At 40.4% G+C, this 23,182-nt stretch overlaps 1 protein-coding gene across 3 annotated transcripts in view; it reads left to right on the top strand.

The window, feature by feature from the left end:
* Positions 1–404: 404 nt before the first annotated feature.
* Positions 405–23,182, top strand: part of LOC129764343 (muscarinic acetylcholine receptor DM1) — a 278,814-nt gene continuing 256,036 nt past the window's right edge. For 2 of the 3 annotated variants that reach the window (XM_055763324.1, XM_055763321.1), the window contains exon 1: positions 2,549–3,280. The gene's annotated coding sequence lies outside the window, so the exon portion shown is untranslated. Of the gene's footprint in view, positions 459–544; positions 761–2,548; positions 3,281–23,182 lie in introns of those variants that run through there. The other variant, XM_055763322.1, reaches the window with a different exon arrangement.

Here is a 23,182-nt window from a genome sequence, read left to right as displayed (position 1 = left end):
TCTCGCAGTTAATGATTATCCCGTGTAGAGATTACACACACGCACTAATCGAACTCCCTAGCCCTATTTCGCCTCAAGTCAGTCCATGCTACACTGTTCCATATTCAGCCCACACATCTCCCTTCCTCACAATAAAAAGGTGATCCAATCTCTTTGATTTTAAAAGATTTTTTGATTATTCCTAAAATGCATATAATTCTGTTTCTTATACGAAACTTACACATCGGAGATGTTCGTCAAAATAGCTAGCGTACATGAGTCATCAAAACCTATCAAACTGAGATGGGTCTTTTTTCCATGCGTGTGTTTTCTCTAATGGTATTTGGCAACACTTGCCCTGGGTATCAAATACTTCACACTGCGCTGAACTGTCACTTCCAATAATCGAAACAAAAACAACTCGACTAAGATGAAATTATACACTTTTTTTAGCAGTAATTTTCGTTAAACAGTGGAAAGTAAGCAGTTATCTCGAGATTGGAAACATTGGAATTATTTACGAAAGAAATGCTTATTTACTTCAACTCTTTATTTTTCGTTTCAGCAAATTGCATTAATTACATTGTGGTTTTATCATCTATGTCACGCAGATGAGAGGCTTCCAATTTTGCAATGGTTCAGTTTCAGCTGTCTCAATTAATTCTGGCGAAGACTGATGGGATTGCTGGGTAGGAACGACAGTTTCTCCATTGTTACGCCAAGAGGAAATCTTTTACATGATACGTGTCGTTTTGGTACTTGATCTTCACCGTCATTGAGGGTAAGACTACCGTTCCTTTCCTGGATGACTGTATACTGCGTAGGAGCGAACCGTGTCGGCTAATGGATTTGACCGGTCTGACAGAAAGATACCTAGACCTGTGGTCAACGATTACGAGGATTGAAATGATTGAAACCCCTCCAAATTTAACATATATGTATGTCGACTTGAGTTCAGTGGACATTCCTACAGACATTTCTGATTATATGCCACACAACTTCCATGTCCAATTTCATATCATCAGCATAAATTAGAACGTTGAGATTGGTTAGTACAATCGATACACAATTTACAAACAATAAGAATAGTAGGGGGCCTAAATGAGATCCCTGTGGAACTCCGGATGCGACATTCACTGGACTAGAGGTTTTTTTCCCTGAAGCGCACAATCTGTGTTCTATCGGTAAGATAAGAATAAGAATACAATTTTATGCAGTTGAGAAAAGTTTTTAAATGTGCAAGGTGAGCTTTTTTATGCCTATCACTGTAGCTGTCACCAACACAACAAAATAGACATCGGATTTTCTGCTGCCGTTCAGCGGAAGGTAGTAGTTTTGTGAATAATTCCATTGGGAATGTTTTTGGGAAGTTTTGCTAGGAGATACTGGGAAACTACTTGGACATGCAATGAGTTCAGAGTTTCAGTGTAGCTCTAGACATCGAGCAATCAACAGTACATATTAATGCTGAGGCTGAGAGTTAATTAGAAAATTCTATTAGAATGGTTTGCGCCGCTCAGTGTAGGCATATATTTTGCTTACATTACATCACTGACATGTGAATAAGAAGCTACATAATTAACTATTTAGTCCTACGTCTCTCCAGATATGTCTTCGACATTACCCGCATTATTGCTCAAAATGAAGTCGCATTTCCATGAAAAAACAGCGATTTGCGTGAAAGTTAAGATTTTTTAGTCACAATGTTAAATTTTCTCAAATATGCTCTTTCCAAAGCTTGGCGATGATATGTTCCAAATGAATGAAATTAAATTTTCATTAGCTAATTCGAACGAGATTCTATTGCATCATACAATGATTCCCTCGCCAACAAGACCGTTTTGTATTTCAACTACGAAAGTCACGTCAGCTTAGCCAACTTTCCGTACAATCATCCACGGGGTCAATGAACAACGGAGGGCAATTTGTTTTCGCGAATTCTGTAATTGACTTTCTTCTGACTTTTCATCAAATTACAGCTCACTAATATGTCCCGGGAGAAATCATGGTCGCTATCGATGAATGAAATATTAAAACAATCCCGAATGGAAGAGAGAGGGACTATCCAGGGACTAGGCCAGGAAGAGAGATTCACGCAAGGGGAAAGCGTGAGTGTTATCATATGTTCGGTGGATAAATCCTCATGTTTATGTGAGAGTACAAGCAAAACAACATGACCGATGAGATGCGAAACGGTGAAGTCTCACGACTCACGGTCCCATAGATCTTGGTCTTCCTGGGATTGACGGAGCGCGTGCGTGACGCGCCCCGAATTCGCCTGAAAAATTCGCTCCCAGTTACTCATTTTCTCAATCATTCACGGGGATGCTGGGGATGCTGGGGTTGCCATCATACTGGGCTGCTTGAAGCTTTTCATCCCCTGTACTCGCGCGGGAGAAAGAGAGATAGAAGAGCCAGTGCGATGGGATATGGGAGGATGCTGCTCCATCTCGAGAGCGCGAGATTTCATTTCGGGGGAAAAAATTTGTGCTTGATGTACGACAATCAGAGGACAACGGCTGTCACTGCTGAGAGCGAACCATTCCTCGATTAGTCCCAGCCGAGACTTGGTTCAGAACTCCTGTGTGCGATACCCGTGCAGCGCGAAACGAGTGCGTTTTTTTGGGGATTCTTTCCTGGATTACCCTGTTCACCCGCGTGTGGTTGTCGCGTCTCCATCCGAGAACCTTCCCGGATTGCCACGTGCAGAGCAGTGTTGAATCTTCTGCATATAGCATACATACCCATAGCACCGGACGGCTGGATGGTACGGATTTGCTGTAGCAGGTCCAGAACGATAGGAAACGGTGGTACGTGATGCTGCTAGAAAAACATTGAAACCGTAATGGATTTCAGCGGATTTGTTGGGAGATATGCATATCTGTGTAACCCATGACGCGGAGAGATTTGCCCTAGTGAGTGTTCAGTGGATGTGGGATAAGAAAATTAGCTAGTGTTTTTTTTTGTTATTCAGCTTCAGATGCGAGAATCTATGCATTTGGGTTTAGGAGAATTGAACATAATTGTGTTCGCATGAATTGGTCGGTTTGTGCAACGAAAAGGTGTGCTTGTGTCAGAGCAGTGAAAAAACGGTCCGAGTGTACCGAGGAAAATTTTCCACTGATGTAAGAGAGCGAGAGCAAAAAAGTTGAACAACCAAAGTGAATCCCCATGGAGTATACGTACATATTGATAGTTTCAGCCTAGTGAGTGGTAATGAACATAGCCAGTAGGAGAGTCACCAGCATAATTGGAGCATTAATCACCAGCTGTTGGCACGGGAAATACGTGATCAATTAGTGTAAGTGTAAAAATGGCACTTTAGTGTTATCCTTGATGACAGCTTTTGCTGGCTGTCAGATGTAGCGCTCACTTTCATTTTGTATACAAATAAATAATACTGCGAAAAGCCGTGTGGTAAAATGTGCTTCGTGCTACCTTGACCTCGATTCGTTAACCTTTATCTGTTGGAGAAGATGGGGCCTATTACAATAGCAGCCCCTCAAGGGATGAGCCTTCTCGGTTGTCCGTTGTCTGCATATTGTTTTTCAATAACCGTGGTTCAATAACTTCTCGAGGACTCTCATCAGCCTACCCGAGCCGCCGTACGTGGGGAGATCTCATCTGCTTACAGTTTCCTTCACTACCCGTAAGCATCTGTATTCGTACCCACACAGATACATGTTCATTTCTCGCACTTTGGCCATGCATTTGGGGGGCAATCTATTAACGTTGTCTTATCAATTAAACTTAGCATGGGTATACAAGCTTGCGGGTATCCCATGTTAACAATTGTTTGGAGATGAGGGTCTTCCTCTGACCGGTCGCGATTAATGGTGACAGCGTTTGCAAGGGAAAATGAATCTCGGTTTGCTGTACGTGCTTTAGTTTGATTTTCCTGGATCAGTGGCGAAGGTTTGCATAGGGGAGAGGCTGGGAGTTGGGAAGCAACCCGTTTGTTCCGCCTTTCGACCAACTTCCGGACATTTTCTCTGCTCCATCGGATGATTGATGGTGGTTTTATCGGCGAGAAGTGCAATTGCTGGTGGCATTGTTTACCATAGGCTAGGGATTCAGCTATTTGCCCTGCTCGGAGGCTGTTTGGAGAGTGAAACATTCGCCAATGGTGAACCATGAATCCATGAGAAGGAGATTTTCCTGGTGAGAAAGAGAAGGAGAGCGATTATTTCAGCCGGAGCGTATCGAAATGACAGGACTTTCAGCGAAGTGGTGTGGGTAATTGTTCCTTGCCAGGGGGCAGCCGTGTGTTTCACCATTCCTTTTCGGCAGCAGGGAAGACAAAAATTGGAATTTTTAATAAATTCAGAATAGATGGAACTGATATTGCGAGCGTTTCGGGTGGGGATGGGTATAAATACTGTATTTAGGTTATTTTGATTGAAGCGGGAGAGCAGAGCGGAAAACTTCGAATAGGATGTTCCGTAATACACATTTTGATTGTGTTGTTTCACTCTCGGTCATTTATAGAAAAAAATATTTGTTATTACTATCCCGTTGTTGAATTGTTTTCTTTCGTGCGATGGTTTGTTTTATGGTCCTATTCAGCACCGATTTGAGTGAAACTTAGAAGTTCGCTCTCCAGTTGAATGCTTGCGAAAATGAGTGAAAATAATCTAATCAATAATCAATATTCAATCAAAGCTGAGTGTGGAGTTTAGGATACCATTGAAATAGTTTCAGTTTGTACCATAATCTACAAACACATGAAAGATGATTTTATTTTTACTTTTCAGATAAAACAAAGCTTGGCTTGAGAGACTGTCAAGTTGTGTTTTGCGTTTGTGTTCGTTCTTCCGTCATGAACAGCAATCAATTCTACAAGACATTCAATTGGAAGCATAGCTTTCGCATCTCTGATCAACTGTTGCTTTCAGTTATCATCAGTACCCCGAAGCTCTCCGTCATTGTGCTTATTTTTGGGCCACCTGCCGCTCATTATGATCGTCCAGATCTACTAGGCTCTTCATATTTTGTTTTCATACACAATTATGTTCAAAACAATAGCAGCTATTATTTGAAAATTGAAATGAAAATCGAAAATTAGAATTTTCTCCGTGGTGTATTTTGAAGAAAGTTCCAATTGAACAAGTGTATGGTATTTGTTTCACGATTTCAATTTATTATTCATCAACATTACCACATGTTCCAAGAAGTCAGTGTTCTAAAAATGGCAGTACAGTAGAACCCCGATTATCCGCGGGGTAGTTGGGCAAGCTCACCGCGAATGACGAAAATCGCGGGTAACGCAATAAAGGACTAACAATGAGGGCAAAGATGAAAAAACATGTTACAGCATAAAAACTATGTTTTACCAATACAGAAATCGTTAGGGGCTATCCACATAACACGTGGACAACTTTAGGGGGGACAGCTTGTCCACGGTGAGGGGGGAGGGGGTGTTGATAATGTCCACGTGGACACGTTAAATATTTTATAAAGTAAAACATTCAAGTTAGAAGTCAAAATTGAATGAGATCTGTTTTGTATTTACACGATTTTTTGAACTTCACGTCCGCCCTGAGTACTCAGTATCCATCAATAAAAATACTGAACTGCCTGAGAGTGCTGCTCGGTCAAACATCCATATTCTTTCATATGACTGAAACGTATATCCTGAAGGTAACGCACATGAACATGGCCATTAAATCCGCCAGGATAAAGACACCCAATAACACAAAAAATGTTGGATTTTTTGTAGTATTAAAAATCACGACTTAAGTGCGGGTTGAATTCAGCTTTTGCTCTTGATGACAAAACTGTTTGGTTTGTACGGGCCGTATCTCTGGAGATATATTTCTTGCAATGATGTTGTTCTTCATTGATGTCTGGTAATTTTTGTAATACGCTTCTTTTGAGTTATCTGGAAAGTTCATGCTGCTACTGCTGATTAATTAAAAGAAAAGATTAATCTTTCATGCACATGAATTAGTAGATTCACTACAGATGTCGAAAATCACCGAAATCACAGAAACGAAACATCACGAAAAACATGCATGTAACATACAAACATGAAACAATGCATGGACTACATATTAATCCTTATTACGGAACCCGATCGGATTTGACATATCGCAATCCGAACGAAATAAACTTTTGCATTCTGCATTTCAAGGTTGCAAAATTTGTACAATCCGATAGGATTTGACTCGATCAGATTAAGGGGGATAGAGACACGAATTTTGGACGTTTGTTCGAGCTCCGAAAAAGTAAAACAAAGAATATTTTTACCATCCATTATTTCACTTTTTGTTTATTTTTCTTTCAACAATAAAACAAAAATTGAACGGAAAAAAATATCCATAATTAGAAGCTGATCAAGTGAGGGGGTTAAAAAAAAAAGTTGTGCCATGGCGTACAAGATTCCAGCACTTCCGGTTCTCTGAAACAAACAAATCGAACAGATTTTAAATCAGTAAAGATGCCACTATGAACCTCGGACAAGTCAAAAACGTGTTTTTTGATAAAATGGCGGAAATTTGAAGAAAAAATGCTGTTTAAAACATTTTTTTTAAAGTTTCTTGATTTTTTTAAAATAGTAAAGTTACGAAATTATGATTTTTTATAGGTTTATGCGTTTATGCGGATTCCGGAATAAGATTTTATTTTACCGAAAAACACTTGAAGGGACTGCGATTCGTTTCATAAACGCGACGAAAATATATATTTGTAGCGAATTATAAAGGGCAAACCATTTACAAGAATGTTGATTTAAAAAACATCTCAGCAAGTGAATGAGTTCTGAGAGGATGGAATTCTCAAGTTGCATGAAGGATGCTGAAATATTCAGGAAAAAAAGGTGCATCTATGATCGAAAAGATGTATGTCCTTAGAATCGGCACGAATTTTTCAGGACAATATTTAGTATGATTTAACAATTGAGGGTTGTATGTCAACGGTATCATCGATCACGATGATACTGCAGATGTTTTGTTTTTACTAGGTTCATTATAGCCATCAGGCACTACCGAACCTGTAAAAGCGAAAGACATTGATGTTTAGACGAGAAAATTCTGTTTTCAAACGAAGTGCTTGATTTCATTGTCCGATTTTTTGAAAACTCAAACAGCCTGCCAGCTTTAATAAAACTACTCGAGAATAAGCTCACAATCGATATTTTAAAATGTATATGGAGATAACGTAAATGGAATTCGGAAGAAAATAATGAGCTCCCGGACAATGTTGAAAAAAAATCGAAGATTTCAAGACATATCGTTACCATTGGTAAAGCTATAATTTTTATCAATAAACATATGGGATAGAAAATAGAAATAAACTTGAAGTGAGCGAAAAAATAGAATTTCTTGATTTTTTCCTCAAAACCGGAGGAATGTCCACGTGGACAACAGGAGGAGGGGTATAAGGAATGTCCACGCTTGCCCACGGAGGGGGAGGGGGTGTCTGAAATCATGCTTTTTCTGTCCACGTGGTATGTGGACAATCCCTTAAACTATCCATCTGTTAGGGGGTGTCCACATACCACGTGGACAACATTATGGGTGGCTACGAAAATATCCACGAGAGTGGAGGGGGTATGTATAATGTTCACGTGGACACATTAATTTTTTTTAAAACAGCATTTATATCTGCTTTTCACAATACACAGCTTTTCTGCATTTTCAAGATAAGTATAGAAATTTTATTAATCAAGCAAATGAATTTCGCTGTAGAGGTTTCAGGGTTCAATGATTTTACGGTGGTTCAACACTCCCCCCTCCCTCTCTAAGGTTGGTCTGCCATACAAATGAAACACAATTTTCTCGATTACTCGAGAATTAATCAAGCAAATGAAAACAAATTAGGCATATGGACGTTTTAGGGTACAATAAATGTTTCTATGTTTAGATACTCCTCCTCCACTCTAAGGAGGAGCTGCCATATAAATGAAAGACAAATTTCTACATAGCTCGAAAACTAATCAAGCAAATGGATCCAAATTCAGCATGCGATGGTTTTAGGGGACACGAAACGTTTCTATGGTGAATAGACGCTCCTCTCCTCTCTCTGAGGAACCATACAAATGAAGCATACAATTCTGCATAATTCAAGAACTAATCAAGCAAACGGAACCAGATTTGACATGTGGAGGTTTTAAAGGGCAAGAAACATTTCTAAGCTGTTTCAACACTCCTCCCACCTCTCTAAGTGGGGCGAGGGGTTGCTGTAATAGAAATGAAACACACATTTCTGCTTAACTCGAGAACTAATCAAGCAAACGGAACCAAATTTAGCATATGGAGGTTTTAGGGATCGATAAACGTTTCTATGGTAGTTCGACACTCCTCCCCCTCTCTAAAGGGGGGCTCCCATACATATAAATTTTGGGCGGGACGAAGTTTGCCGGGTCAGCTAGTTGTTAATAAATCAATTAACAATTTTATTAACTTTAGATTCAATGACAGCTTGACATCGACGGGACCTACATTCAGCCAGCTTAGCAGTCGATTCTGGTTTGATTCAACCCACTCAGTTACAATGTTTTGACTTGTCGTGATTACTTATTGCTTTTTAGATTATGTTTTTGAAGTTTAATTTTAAAAATAGATCACATATGTTTTATTGGGCCGGGAACAGAAGACTGTGCTGACCACCCCAAAATGTTGATTCTCTTTTCTATGAGCTATTGCGATACCAGCTTCGATGTATGCCTTCATCTTGTATTTACGACCGATCTTGAGTTTTCGCGCACTTGCAAGAAGTCTTCGCTTCAACATGCTACAACCCTCTGCCTACTGCTCAGTGGAAACTAGGATCTGCAGGATCGAAAACAAGAACAATGTACATTAACACTCACACTTATCAATGTTATGTTGTTAGCTGTAATTAACTTATGATTCGGGAATAATCATGAACCAAAACAACGAGGTTCACACTGCCACAGGGTCAACTGTTTTAGATCTAACCTCGCATTGAGGGAGGCATGAAGACACCTTTCGTGTTCGGAGAAAGCAGGAATAGTAAAACGAAGTGATTTCAGAACACCGTGAAGAGTTTTAAACTATTCTAATTATATAAACAATCAACAGAGTGTACTCTCTCAATTTGGAATAATCTGAATATGCTATATAAGTTTTCTTCCTTTAAACCTGAATGTGACGTCACATACTACTACTTGCGGTTTTGTCTAAAAGATTTTTGGGTCTCACGGCGACGATTCAGTATTGTTGTTGTTGTTATGGTGTCGACGTCGTAAGTGATACGATCTGAACACTTCTTCGCATGGTCCTTGCGGTTTCCTTCCCGTGCATCCAATAATTTGCAGGTAGTCTAATTCTCTTGACTCGAGATGGTGGTGCAATGTCTTCAATTGGGGCTAGATAATAGGATCGGGTAGTTCCGAATCGCTTAGACGTCTCTCGTCTCTGAATCAATAGCTCATGAGCTACTGGGACCTTCTATAGAACCAAGTCTATTGTTGGATCTTCTGTCCTGAAAAGCGCCGAGGAACACAATGGCATCTTTGTGCCCAACGAGTCACTGTAAAACTAAGACAAAATGTTGGGCAAAACAAAGGGACGATATCAGAAGTCTCCACTGTCGACGGTCATCTGCCATGGATTTCATTTTCCGCCAGATAAGATTGGCATCAACAGTTTGGATGTCATTGGTAAGGCTACGCCGCTACGAGCCTCTGGGTCTGCCTCTTCTGTGCTGTCCTTGTGGATTCCAGTCGAAGGGCCTCTCTGCAGATCTCGTTTGCTCCTCTCCTCAAGGTGTGTCCGATCCACTTCCACTTACGTTCGCGAATTTCTGGGCGCTGATGACATCGACAATGTAGTTCATTGGATATCCAGTTGTGAGGCCATCATGCTCGAATTATATATCGCAGGCAACGATTAACGAAAACCTGGAGTTGTCTCCGGCGAGACGCACCACGTTTCGCAGGCGTACAGCAGTACGGATTTAACGTTGGAATCAAAGATTCGGATTTTTGTATGTAGAGTGATCTGGTTTGAGCGTCAGGTATTTCGTAGACCTGTAAAGGCAGTCCTGGCATTTTTGATCCGTGTGGCTATATCGGTCTTGGTACCACCATCCGGCGTTGTTTGGCTCCCAAGATATTGGAACGTTTCCACATGTTCAATTCTTTGTCCCGCTACTGTGAAGCTAGAGGTATTATCAGTGTTCACTACCATGGATTTAGTTTTGGCGACATTTACTGCGAGACCTGCTGCTTGAAAGCTCTCGGAGAGGTCGTCTAGCTTGCTCTGCATATCACTTCGACGTCGGGAGAGCAAAATAATGTTGTCGGCTTAATCCAGGTCGTTAAGTGCTCCATTCTTAGAGGATTCCTAGGCAATCCTCTGTTTGGTCCCCTGTCAATAGCTTCAACTAGTACCTCATCCAAAATGCCGTGCATCCATTCCACCGGACAGCGATGGCGCATCGGAGTTTACGCGATTAATGCGACGAACTACAGGTGCTAAGCGCTGCTGGTTGTCTTGGTTAGTTGAGAGTTACTCAAAGTGTTCAGGCCATCGTTTAAGCTGGTCTGTAGGGTCTGTCAGTAACTGACCAGTTCTGTCATTTAGCGGCATCTTCGTATCTATCCTAACATCATTAAGCGCGGCGAGAAATGTCGTACAACAGGCGGATATCACCATTGGCGGCGGCGGTTTCCCCCTCTTCAGCTAGGGAGTTGGTTCAGGCTCTCTTGTCCCGTCTACAAGCCCTCTTAACAGTCTTCTCCAGCTCGGCGTATCGCATTAAACGTAACGCATAAAAATAATAATGTGTGCGTGTGATGCAAAAATACAGACGCCGTCTCCTTCAGATGGCATAAAAAATGACGCAGTGCTCTCTGTGTTTCAGAATCAAGTGAACCTTACACGCTCAATATTCTTATGAATATAATGACATATGGCAACATAATGACAGCTGGCACAGCCGACGCTCAATACTGACGGAGAAATCTGGATTTTTTTTCTCTTTTATAGTGACTTTCAACACACTTCGGCTGGTTCGTCACTTCCACTTCCATTTTTGGAAGAATGTCGGGAGTGAGAATTGAACTCGTGATCTCTGCGTGAGAAGTATGGATCTTACCACTACGCCAGATTGCCTCCACTAGAAATCTGGATTATCTGGATTTAGAGCTTCAATATTTTTATATATCAAATTGATGTATTTTGTTTATGTTTTATCTCATGAACTTCGAAGTTGAGTAGCCAGATTGGCAAGCGTGTCTGTAAACTTGCAGACATTTCATTTTTGTAAGAGTCTTTTTTGCGATTGCAATTCAATTTTACAGACTTTTGAAGTTCTAGGAAACATATCATTTGTCTCAAATTACGAACACTTAAGCTTTGTTGACCATTGAATAGTGTCTCATTTCTCAAAATGGTACTTTTTCGCATAAATAATTAGATTTTTGAATGCAGTAGAGTCATCTCTTCCTCAGCTCAGTTCTCTCTCATGGTCCCTCAGAGTATATGAGGGTAATATTGCTTGTGACGGAATTTAGAGTTTCTGACGGAAACTAGTGCTGCACCCCATGACGATTCTCACGTGGATTTTAGGTGACCTGTGCAGAGATCGGTCATAAAGAATCTGTACAAATACAGATTATCCTTTAATTGTGGCATCCCAGCCAATCTTATGGCATTTGCGGTCGGTTGATTGTTTTCTCTTTCCTATAGCTTGAGATTGGATTGGGATAAATCATCCTTGTTTGTGCGTCTCTCCACAGGCTCCACTAGGGTTGAGTGCCTGAGATTTCCAGGATTTCCTTGTACCTCAAGAAGCATCTGGTTGAGAAAAGAATAGGAGTCTCATAAGTATATATAAGATCAGCAGCATCTCCATCTTTTCATTAAATGCCCTAAGTTGTACTAATTACTATACAGCGGAAGCACCTTTTTCATTGCGAAGCGGGTAAATTCAATCTTTCCGCTATGCTCCCGTTCAAGGATAGGTTTCCGGGCCTATCTTTTTGTCCTGAATGGCCATCCCATCGCGTATCGCTTTCCGCCATCGCATCGCACCGAATTGGTTATGCTTTTTTCACTTGAACATTCTCCAAAGTGCCCGATATTATATCGCTTTTTTTGTCATAGACTGTTTAGTCAACCGGCAAGCCAGCAGAAGCAGCAGTGGCAAGAGCAAAATCAGCCATACACACACAAAAAAAAACGAGATAGGACAGTAGCAACACAGAGATGCCCATTTCCCGATAGCGAGCAGCGAGGCGGAAAAAGGATGTAAAAACTTTTGTTGTTTTCCACTGGCGAAGGCTTTTTACCTGTCGGTGATGTTATTATTTCACTGCTGCCGCTTGCCGAACGTCCCTTTTGATGTTTTCATCTCGTTCTGTGCATCTGGGTAAGATTACATCGCCGGTCGTTTCGGAAGGGGACCCGGCTCGCGGTCGGTGGGTGGTCGCGAAGTTAAGCTCCAAAAGGACGGGAAAGTTACCCAGTCATTTAAAAGTCATTCGGTCACCAGGTTTGTGTTGAATATATTTTAGTATTTTTCTCTCGGTTCGTTCAGCTTTTTTTTCAATGAGGTTGGTCGGTTATACGCAATAGTATATAATGGAAATCGACAAGTATTGAACAAGCGCTCACAATATTTCATTGTGTTATGTTGCACACGTAAGTCTAAAATACGACAGAATATAACCGGAGAAACGTAGGAACACACTGAGAGCTGTCAATGTGAATATATTCTTATATTAGCTGACCCGGAAAACTTCGTCTCGCCCACAATTGCTATTTTGATTCAAATAATTTCGAACATTCACGCTCCCAGAAAATTATTTTATCTGTGTGCGATCTATATTTGCGGTATACGAGGTCTGTTCAAAAAGTATCGCGACTTTCGAATTTACGCGTGTTACGTATACATATTCGATTCTTGATTTTTTGTGGCATTATGTTGGTACTCATGTCTCTCACTTATGCTTACATTATGCGTATTGCCTATCTCTAGAGAAATCCCTTTGTAGCCTTCGTACCTAGATGTCACAATCAACATTCCGAATGTGCTCGCGCACTTAATTTTGTTTTTCACACAAAATTTGATACAGATTATTTGATCCATTTTTGCAATAGGCAAAAATCGAAGATGAACCAAAACATGTGTAAGAAAAGCAGTTGTCAAAAATTATCTGAACATTCAAAAAAGCCGTACTTGTCAGCATAAGCGCGAGATATGAGTACAAACATAATGCCACAAAAAACTAGAATCAAATATACGTGTTTAATCTTCATATTCAGACAAAAAAAACAGTATTAACTCGTAGACCCAATAGCACAAAAAAGCCATAAATCAATCTCGAGCCGATATATAAAGCCCATAAAATTCAATCCCTAAAACAAAAAGGGTCAGAAAATACGTGAACAAATGTCCGAATAGCTAAACGACGAAATTTGAATAGCCATAGCATGAGCAGAACTCGAAATCGCTTTGTAACAGCATCCAATAGCTCTTGGTCCAATTGTACGAACCTTTTTTTCTCATTATCCTTTAAGTTAATTGTGCCGATAGCCACCGGTCAGTTGATATAAAACCAATTGTGAAATGTATAGAGAACACTTGAAATAAATCTGTCGAACCAAACGCATCTATCGTATTTTATCTCGCAAAGATCTAATCCTTTTGTCGCGCATTTAAACCGCTTCTCGCCGAACAGTGTCGATATTATTTTCATTTGTCGTGTCGAAACAATACGTAACCCGCGTAAATTCGAAAGTCGCGATACTTTTTGAACAGACCTCGAGCACTGAATTTGTTTAACATCTAAGTAGATTTTTGGGATCGCTTAGCAAAGTTATGTCTCCAACAGGCCCAAAGGAATAATTCACGAAACTAAGAAAATCTGAAATGCAACAGATTGCATGTGAAGTCCAGCCAACCAGGAACGTCAACACCGAAGCCGAACATCCACGGTGTCAATGTAATGCTCTATTTTTTTAAACGGTTTTTTTTTTTCGTGGGATAAAAAGGGTGTTCCACCACGTGCTGTTAAAATCTGGCCAAACGGTCAAAGGATATTTTTACAGACATCAATTGATTCGTTGAAAGCGAGCTATTGCTGAAAATGTCCAGATTATGCGACCAGACACGAGTCGATAATATTCCATCATGACAACGCGCGGCCTCATGTTACCGTTCGATTAAAATACTATTTGGAAAATAGTGGATGAGAAATTCTGCTTCACCCGCCAGACCTTGCCCCTTCTGACAACCATTCGTTGTAGAATACTTTGAGTGGAATACGCTTTACTTCAGAACAGGATATCAAAAACAGTGGCTAGCGATGCCAAATATTTCGAATAATGTGTTAATTCAGTTTATTACTCAAATGAATGTGTTTTTCATGCAAAAAACGAAACGAACTAAGTTGCACACTTAGTAATATCTGAGTAGTTTTATCTCTTAGCAAAATTACATCTCAAACGCACTCGAGAGCATCATTCCCAAAGAAATAATCCACAAATTGTACTATGCCGTACATTCCGCAGAATTGCGACAGAAAATCCGATCCTAATCAATAGAGGCGATAGCAACAAGTTTTCATGTTCAGTTTAGGATCGAAAAACACAAACTTCAACACTGGAAAACACGTTTTTCACATCTAGCTTGAAATATGTTGCACTTTGATACCACTTTTACCTCCAAGAAATACATGAATTCGCGAAAATTGATCGATCGCACGGAAAAGTTCCCAACAAGTCCAAACCATCTTCAATTTACACAAACCTTTTTCTCTTTGTTGTTAATGTATATTGTAAAAAAATAATAACGAGCGTTGTCTACGAAAGTTTGAGCCTCGCGCGCGTTTGGTAGGTCTGGACTATGTTAATAGTGAACACTGGTAGAATACTGATACACAATGAAATTTTATATGGGGTCTGAAGTGGAAACTGGAATGGGGATAGCTCATTCAGAATTGTCGTAAACTATCTTATCATAAGATGGTTATATCGAGTATTTCTGAATAGTGGCAGATCTCTAATATGTTCTTAGTTGACACTTTTAGATATTGGGTTAAATTCCCAATCAGTCAAGGATCTTCCCGGGTTGGAAATTTTCTTGACCGGCCTTGTGAAAGCTTTGGATCTGAAGTTGAGACTATGATTATGTCAATACGGATAGAAACATTGTTTTTTTTACAGTTTTCGCCAATTTATAATATTCGATTAATAGAAATTCATGCCTGCAACAGAGTCAGTTCGTTTTTGATTTTGCTTTATAATGCTGGTCTCTTAAATTTTATGCAAACATACATACTATCTATAAGATAAATCGACCTGTTCAAACCTTTGTAGGGGTATGAGGTGGGTCGTTATCATCATTATAATAACAAGCTCTCTTCGAAAAAACAACTTTGGATACTACTTTAGAATACATTTAACTTTTTGAAACAACTCTTCAGTGAAAGTTTTGGGGGTCCTAAAAGTGTTGAAGATGGTAGATTCTTGTTCTCGCGAGAACAATACATTAGCTCTGTCCAACTTCTATAAGACCAGGTAATGATCTTGCTGCTTTGTGCCATTGTAAACAAACAATGTTTCAATTTATATTCTAGTGTGTAGGTTGGGGACTACCATACACTGCATGATTTTCATATGTGTGTGTGCAAGCGCTGAGCGTAAACGAATGTTTTTGTATTTTTCAAGTGTCAAGTTTCTAGAAGACCAGTTACATCTTCCGTTGTTTAGTTGTTTTGATCAATAAATCTGAAAGATGCCGAAGGGAAAAGTGCTCACGGAGAGAGAATGAAGACAAATAAATCCATTTCACCAAGAAAATGTTGGTATCAGAGAAATTTCTCGTCGGATTGGACGATCCCATCAAATAGTGTTCAATTATTTGGCGAATCTTCAAGGATACGGTAAGAAGGAAAGAGCCCCACGTAAATCGAAGCTCTCTGACCCGGATAAGCGGAAAATAGCTAGAACAGCTTCGAATACCTAAAAATCACTTATGCAAATAAAGCAATATTTCAATCCTAGAGATGAACCTGCCTTTGGCTGAAAATCTCTTCAATTAAGAAAGAAAAAAAAATTCAATTTAAATAATACTCGAGTGACAATTCGTCAAGCTTTAGTAAAAATCCACACTTAAAGAGGGCTTCAAAGGGGAAAGCTCCTCATGTCACATCATCTCACATCGGAAGACGTCTGAGTTTTGCCAAAGCTCACATGAACAGACAGTGGGACATGGTATGTTGTGACAAAGAATTCCAAAAAATACGTTTTGCTATATAGCATAACGAAAAGTTCTTCAATGTATAGGTTATCTTCACTAATGAAAAAAGTTCAGTTTGGATGGTCCTGATGGTTTCAAGGGGTACTGGCGTGATTTACGGAAGTAGGAACAGTATTTTCCAACCAGGAATTTTGGAGGCTCGTGCATAGTTTGGGCGGAATTCTGTGCAACCGAAAAGCTCAAGATAGCTTTCAAATCATTCAAGGATTACATATATGTTCTGGAATCCTCTCTCTCACTGACAGAAAAACTTCTGTGGATATCGTCAGAAAAAAAATTTATCACGCCGGGTATTAAAACTACTCAACAACTGCTGAGCCTTAATAAAAAAGACTACAGCACATTCATTGATCTTGTAACAGGACACTGTCCGAGTAAATACCATCTCAAAAACATAGGTTTAACACAAGATGATATTTTTCGCTTTTGTAATGCCGAAAGCGAAACCTCGGAACATTTGCTCTGTAACTGCAGAGCTCTAACAAAACGCAGACTTCAACACCTTGATAAAGCTATGGAAATTTGGTCTGCGTCGGCGATCAGGATTATATATTTTATCAAACAGATTACTCCTGATTGGTACCTATCTCGTTATAGCTTTCAGTCTACTCCTTCATCAATAAGCTTGAAGTGTAGTATAAAAAAGGGGTATACCACAATAGTTTAAAATAATGGACGCAGTGGTTCACACCCAACAGGTGAAAAAAAGCTTCCTTTGAATGGAGCAAAATCGTTGTATGTGATATCAGCATTAGGTAATACTGTTGTTTGGCTGCTAGCTTATGCGAGATTGAGCCCACATTCACATTGCAAAACAAACAAAACAAACTTGACAGCTCGACCGAATTGACAGCTTGAGTCCCGAGCGTACACCGGAATGCAAAATAATGTGCCACATCATAATTTTTCTACAGAATACAGATGCACTGGATGTGAGGTCGAAGAATGCTTTTGCCTATCGACCAATCAGAACGTTGGATTTCAATTTGAATAATGGTTGAGAATTTTCAATTGTTTGATAGTTCTTTTCATAGATTTTTTTTATTCATTGTAATGAATTGTTATGGATTGACTCAAAAATCTCATAAATCCACCATGAAATTACACAGCGATAAGTGTTTGAAATTAGGGGGTCTCCGTAGCCACATTGGTTGCGCGTTCGCTAAGTAAGCGATCGATCGTGAGTTCAAAAATCAGGACCCTCATTGACCATCTTTGTGTTGTTACAAAATAGCTTCGTCCACGCAACAATCATCAGCGACGGAGATCGATCCACGGTCCAAATAAGATCGATTCATTCATACAACTGCTCTGCTCTGCAAGACACATCGGGCTGCTGTTCTATAAATAACTCAACAATGATCAATCAACTGTCTCCGCTGTCCGGTGGTCCAACTGGATAATGGAAGAACAGACAGAATACTCTTACGCCTAAATGGCTACTGTGTGAATGTACCATATGTAATGGTATAGAAGGAATACTGGCGAACGGCAACTGTGTAATGTGCTAATTGTAGATATGATAACCATGTGACATGTACACCATTAAAATTCGGCTCTGTTACAGCTGAAATGCTAATGAGCCTTAAATATATAAATGGGATAAAAAATAAAAAAAAGTGTTTGAAATTGGACAATTTCAACGAATTAATCGATTTTCGTTTTTCGATTTGTACCCCCAATATGTTCCCGAAGGACGTAATCCTACGTCGAAACAGTGACAAAAAAGTGCCCGCTACAAAAACCGATATGTTTTCAATAAGTTTTCATCGGAAGACCCTTCGATCCCGTACCTTCCGCTTTGACCTCGTTCGCACCAATCGAACGCTATCGATACATGACTTGGCTCCTCCTCCGTTAATCATAAGTTATGTAAATTAATGTGTAGAGTTTTAGAATAGGTCATATGAAAGGACTAGCTTAGAATGCGGCCCAGAGAGTTCAATTAGAGTTAGTGATAGAATCGATGATAGTGACAGTGATCAGTGGTAATGGACAGTATGTGAGTAGTTATCAACGTGATGATCAACTCAGTTAGTTTAAAAGCAGAGTTATTGACATAGTGCTTGGAGACGGAACGGCGTTTCAATAACGATCAATAAAACATCGGCATCTTCAATGAAAATTCCAGTGCCTCTTTCAAACTCAAAGATCCTTGTTCCGTGTATGTCGCTGAAATGGGTGCGATATACTATGCTCTAGGGATCATTGAAACACTGCCCATCGACCATTATTTTATTTTTTCAGACAGTCTCAGCTCAATAGAGGCAATCCGCTCAATGAAAGTTGATAAACGCTCATCTTATTTCCTAACAAGAATAAGACAACTATTGAGTGTTTTGGTCGAAAAATTATTCAAGATTACCTTAGCATGGGTTCCTTCTCATTGCTCGATTCCGGGGAATGAGAAGGCGGACTCGCTAGCTAAGGTGGGTGCTTCAGAAGGCACACTTTTTGAAAGGCAAATTGCTTATAACGAATTTTTTCACATTCCTCGTCAGCACACGCTCGTATGTTGGCAGCGCATGTGAAGTGAAGATGAGTTCGGTCGTTGGTTACATACGATTATCCCTAAGGTCTCGACGAGTGCATGGTTCAAGGGATTGAATGTAGGTCGTGATTTCATTCGCGTGATATCTCGGCTTATGTCCAATCACTACAACCTAAACGCGCATCTCTATCGCATTGGGCTCGCAGCAAACAATCTTTGTGATTGTGGCGATGGGTACCACGACATCGAGCATGTTGTCTGGTCGTGTATCCGGTTCCATGCTGCTCGCTCTCAGCTCTCTAGAGCACTGAGAGCACAAGGCAGACAATCGGATATCCCCGTCCGGGATATCTTAGGTAGCCGTGATCCTGATCTTCTGCTTCATCTATACCTGTTCCTCAGAAACGCCGATGTCAACGTTTAATGATGTTTCCTTCGTTGTGTCCCCGTTTCATATCCCTCCTATCCGATCGATAAACTTTTACTTAGTCGCGGCAATACATACACACACTCTTTACAGATACACGGGCCAAAGGTTGTGCAGTCCACTGATCATTCAACAAGAGCCAAAGGTTGTACCGCTCATGACAACTCTACACGAACTGATGATTGCGCCGGCTAGTGACCATTCTATTCTGGATTCCTCGAGTCGAGAAAGACGCACCACGCTAGATATGAGGTACAGACTAGGGGGGCGTTGCTGATTAATGGTCAGCTGAATCCCAATAGGAAGTATCCCGTGTCGGGCACACGTACAGATCATTGGAGACAGCAACATCCCAATTACGAAAACACTTGTAATACTAACCTCGAGCCAACCGCGAGTAATCGGTTACATATTACTAACATAGATAATAAGAAAAAATTGTCAAAGTATTGGACTCCCGGCCCCGTGAGGCTAACGCCATATGAGCCTTGATAAAAATATATATTTTGGAAAAAAAATAAAATAAAATAGTGGAATAAAATAAAACATGATTTGTGTTCAACATCTTATTCCGAGAAGCACCTTCATGTATATCACATGGCGACCGTGACAGGCTTCAAGTATATTACACAGGAAACTCTTCAGCTATCACTTTTCGAATAAAAATTCGAGAGGCCTAGAGAACCAAAAGTGCTGGGTTTAAGTGTGACGTGGCGTAGATCGGGTGAGGAGCTTCAGGAGCGCCACATCCAAGCAACGGTGAATCATGGAGGAGGGAATTTGACAGTCTGGGGGTGTGCTTTCGTGGGGTGTAGTGGGGAGCCTCGTGGAAATCGAAGGAGTAATGACGGCAGATTCCAATGTCAACATCCAGCAGGAAAATCTGAAGGTCTCGCTGATTGAGACGGGCCCTGAAGAGATGTTCAAATTTTAGTAGGACAACGATCCGCTGCCAAGAAAAACAAGTGTTTCTGTCGATCTTGGTGGATCAAACTGCTGGAATGACTTCAGCAGAGTCCGGCAGGAATGGGCAAAATCGCATCGAAATTCGTTCAACAACACTCATTCATAGATAAAACTCACCCTTCTATTCTCCGTTTATGCCTCACTTTATTTGAGACAGAGAACATTCACCTATCATCTTCGCAAAGTTCATTCTCGATTAGAACGGAAAAATACTGTCTCGATTCCGCTCATCTATTCTCAGAGAATTTTGTATTCCCTCATTTGCCTCTCGGAATGACGTTAGATGGTGATAGAATCAAATTGGAAACTTTTGCTTGAGCCAGCGAGTGTCTCTGTAAAATCATTCATTTTTCACTCAAATAGCAATCATTGAGTCTCGATCGCGGCAATAAAATATAGGTAGATAGTTGAAATCGAGTTGTTTCCTGTGCACTATTGCAAGGACATTTTTTGTTTCTAGTACGAATCGATCTAATCCATCGCAAAAGACCATATTAACGCAAGTTATTGGTGAGCGGGAAGGTGGATTCATGTGTACTTGAATGCTGACAAGGAAAAGAGTACAAAGAATAATAAAATAATACATACAAGCAAATTCAGTCTATTTTGACTCACTCGTTATTTTGTTTCGTGCGATCCTTCCAAAGGAGTATTCATGCATTGAATGTTGTTTTCCACTCTTTGTTTTGTTATGTTCACTCTCAGTCCCGATTGAAGACGGTCGGGGAGTGAAAAATGATTAATCGTGCAATCTCACGATTGATTGCCAAGATTATTCCAAGCAGATACAATAGTGATTTATAATTAGGTGTGGAGAACTTGGAACCCGGAGACCAACCCCACCGAGAACTTGTGGGTGATTCTTGATGTCAGGGTTAACAAAACTAGTTGTTGTTGTTGTTGTTTATTTGGGATACTTTACACCAAGGCAGCTGGTGCATTCGTATCAACAAAACTAGTGGTACCATTAAAAACAATTATTTGGAAGTCCTGGAGTGTGCCTGGGAAGAGTTGGATCCACTCCATACATTTTTTATAACTATTGATAAGCGATTCAATTACATTGTTTAGCTTATGTTGAGAAATGGAGTTCAAGCCTCGATTAAAGTCATTCGAAAGACCCTAATGTTGTCAAAATATTCCATTCTTAATTTTGATTTAATTTGTAGAAAAACAGAATAGACACAGGGTGCCAAATCAGGAGAATACGGACATGGACGTGATCACAAGAAAAAAAAATTGTCTAACGATTAGTGATTTTGGACTTGGTGCATTATCGTGCAATAGATCCCAACATTCCGGATTGTGATATTGGGGTCGAATTAGGTGGACTAAAATTTTAAAATCTCTGTGATAATATGCTCGAGTAGCCGTTTAGTCAGACATTGTGTTGAGTCCCGGAGCTCAATTGAAACATTGTGCAACTGTAACAAACGGTTAGCCATCTTCAGAGAAAATTCAGTGCTGGGCACTTTTTTCGTGCTCGAACTTTATGTAAATATCAGTAATCTCACATCATATTTATCTGCCAAACGGTAGCGCCAGGCATACAAATGTGAAAAGTGAATCGAAAAAAATTGGGAGGGGTGGACGGTATTTTCTCTCCCCTACCACTGTTTGCTATTTTCCGTTCTATGAATTCGAATATTTAATCGCCAACACACACACACACACACTCACACTTGCACACACATTATATTGTGACCACAGAAGTTCATGTTAGTGGGGCAGTCCGAAGAGCAGACCTGTGGACCGTAATAATTTCGAAGAGAGAAATATGGCAGTGTCTGTTTTCCTTTCTCACCGAGATTGGAATTGGTTGGGCTTTCATCCTCCAACCCAGTCTCCTTGCATCGCTCTTCGGAAAGGAAGCAAGCAAAAAAAAAAGACGGATGATGGAAACTTGGGATGGCGCTACAATCTTTTTTATGGCATAACAGATAATGCTACTTGAGGATAATATGAAGCAGCCCTCTGCTCTCTCTATATCCCAGAGAGACTGTGACGCATGCTGGTAAATGTGGCGTGGAGTCGAGAAGGAACAAATTTTGAGAACGAGCCGGATGAGGAGTGTATACATATATCGAGGGGGGGAATGGTTATGTTTGCTACGACCGGGAATGTCTTATATAGCTTGCGCACTTCTGCTGGTCCAGAGGTGCCGGTCCGCTTTAATGGTTCACTGGCTTCGGATTCTGTCCTGTTACTAGGCATTGGATAGGCTGTTATTTGTTTTCATTTAACGTGTGCAGTCAAGCGGGTGGAGGCAAGCGGCGAAGTCTTCTGCTAACGAAGAAAGAATCACTTTCGGAATTACGGTCTAGTATGTTGTGTCTCCGGAAAACTTTTACGGAAGGACCGGATTTTAATTTCGCTGAAAGCTTCCATTGTTTAATTTGATGCTTTTCTTCTCACCAATCCCGTATAGGGGAGAGGAGGGACTGATACGTTGTGGTAAATAACTACCGTCTTGGGTTGAACCGAATCTTGTTTATCGTGTTTGTTGACGAATCGGAACATCTATCTACAAATTGATGAAGATGTTGTTTTGGGGTTTGTTATAGATTACAGAATAATGACGATGAAGTTGTGTTTTTGTTTTCCATCAGTTCGAGCTGTGATGAAAATCTGGGTTTTCTCATCCTTGTTTCGCGGTGTGAACGAGGCTAATATCCATCCAATGCGTTCATCGAACTCTCGAATCTCTAACGAGAAAATTATTTGCCATTTACTACCTAAATCCGGCGAACTCCCCGTTATCTAAACACTCGCAAAATTAATTGGCAATGGGTTTGCCTCCGAATCCTTTTCTCGTTACATGAATTGGAGCTTGCTTGCAAATATTCACCAGCTGCTGCTAACCACCATAGCACACAGCGGTTGCAATGGAAAGCTCCGTTCCGTGGCTCGTTACCCCAGGATACCCGAAGGAATACGCCCCGGCCAAAGAACGGGGGCTCAACGTTAAGCAGTTAATTTTAATCATTATAGGTATTTTATTCTTCCCGGAAGGTGCCATGAACCACTGTTACGCAGGAAATGAGCGCTAATCAGCATTTTCTTACGGTTGGCCTTTAGGTCGGATT

The sequence above is a fragment of the Toxorhynchites rutilus genome, chromosome 2, assembly GCF_029784135.1.
Source record: "Toxorhynchites rutilus septentrionalis strain SRP chromosome 2, ASM2978413v1, whole genome shotgun sequence".
NCBI lineage: Eukaryota > Metazoa > Arthropoda > Insecta > Diptera > Culicidae > Toxorhynchites > Toxorhynchites rutilus.
Note: the sequence above shows the minus strand (reverse complement) of the source record. Positions and strands in the feature narration are given on the sequence as shown.